This window comes from Mustela putorius, unplaced genomic scaffold (genome assembly GCF_011764305.1).
Source record: "Mustela putorius furo isolate JIRA1106 unplaced genomic scaffold, ASM1176430v1.1 tig00003834_pilon_pilon_pilon, whole genome shotgun sequence".
Classification (NCBI taxonomy): domain Eukaryota; kingdom Metazoa; phylum Chordata; class Mammalia; order Carnivora; family Mustelidae; genus Mustela; species Mustela putorius.
The window spans coordinates 102,427,900-102,429,150 of NW_025421987.1; the positions used below are offsets into that span (position 1 = coordinate 102,427,900).

Sequence of the window (1,251 nt, forward strand, 5' to 3'; positions counted from 1 at the left end):
TGGGAAAAGGGGACAATTTACAAAAAATCTAAAACAAGACCCAGCTCTGTGTGATGGCTGAAGGAACTCCAGGTCTCCTTCCACTTAGGGACTCTGGCAAGAACAAATCTAGTGGTATTTAGTTCCCACAACAAACACGGGCCAAACATGCAAGTTTCAGGGCCCACTTCCCTCAAAAGGAGGAGTGGGCCCTGGAGAGAACCTATGTGAGCATCCAACTGACTCCATGTGCATCAGCTTGCCTATGGCTGAGCCTAGAGAAGCAGTGACCTACAGACAACAGGTTCCAGACTCACCGATGAGCCCAGACTCACCCACCTATGTCCTGTAGAGGGACAGAGCAGAATGCGCTGATATAGATCTAGTACCATAGAATGATGGCCCCAGTTCAGTGGTCTAGATCATTTATTGTGAAGAATTTAGAGATGTTTATGATTATTTGAGACGTGAAAAAAGGAGTGAATGAGCTTTTAAACTAACCAGAGATGCTATTGCATTAAACGCAGCCAACTATACACTGGTGTTTTTGGAGAGTTCTCTTAAAGTCACTTCAAAAGGATCTACATGAGAAAATGAACTACATCACTGCAATAATTGAGGAAGAGCCCCCAAATTATCAAGGTTAGTATCACAGGCAAGTAATAGCGGAATGCCTAAAAGATCCATCTCAGGAGCTTGAGTTTACTGCTGATATTCTTAATCAGGATGCAGAGGATTATCGTAACTGTTAACATCAACAATGGAATTTATAACTTTGAGATATGAGCTGCAGTATGTAGACCAATTTCTTAAAGAGGATATGAGAAAGAACTCTGTCTGGAACCATAGCTACTTCATAATTTCTAACACCACTGGCTACAGTGATCATGTTATATTGGAAAGAGAAGTCCAGTTAGTAATCTCCTTCACTTGTTCAGTTATTAAAAGAGCATTTATGTGCCTATCATGTCTCAGGCATTGAGTATACAGCAGTATACTCAATCCTGCCCTCATGGAACGAATAGGACAGAATACTTAGATGAACTCTATAATGACACATTTACAGACACTATAGTATACCTCTACTTTGTAGTGTGTTAAGTTTCTTAAAATACTGTCGCTACTATTGATTGAGAAGAAATCAGATTTCATAGTGTCTAGGAAGCTTTATTTTATTTTATTTTTTAAAGATTTTATTTATTTGAGAGAGAGAAAGAGCCGAAGCAGGGGGAGCTGCAGAGGGAGAGGGAGAAGCAGTCTCCATGCAAAGCA

General features: G+C 40.4%; 1 pseudogene; it reads left to right on the plus strand.

The window, feature by feature from the left end:
- The first annotated feature begins 226 nt into the window (after positions 1 to 226).
- LOC101685549 lies at positions 227 to 961 on the plus strand (annotated as a pseudogene).
- The last annotated feature ends 290 nt before the right edge of the window (positions 962 to 1,251 follow it).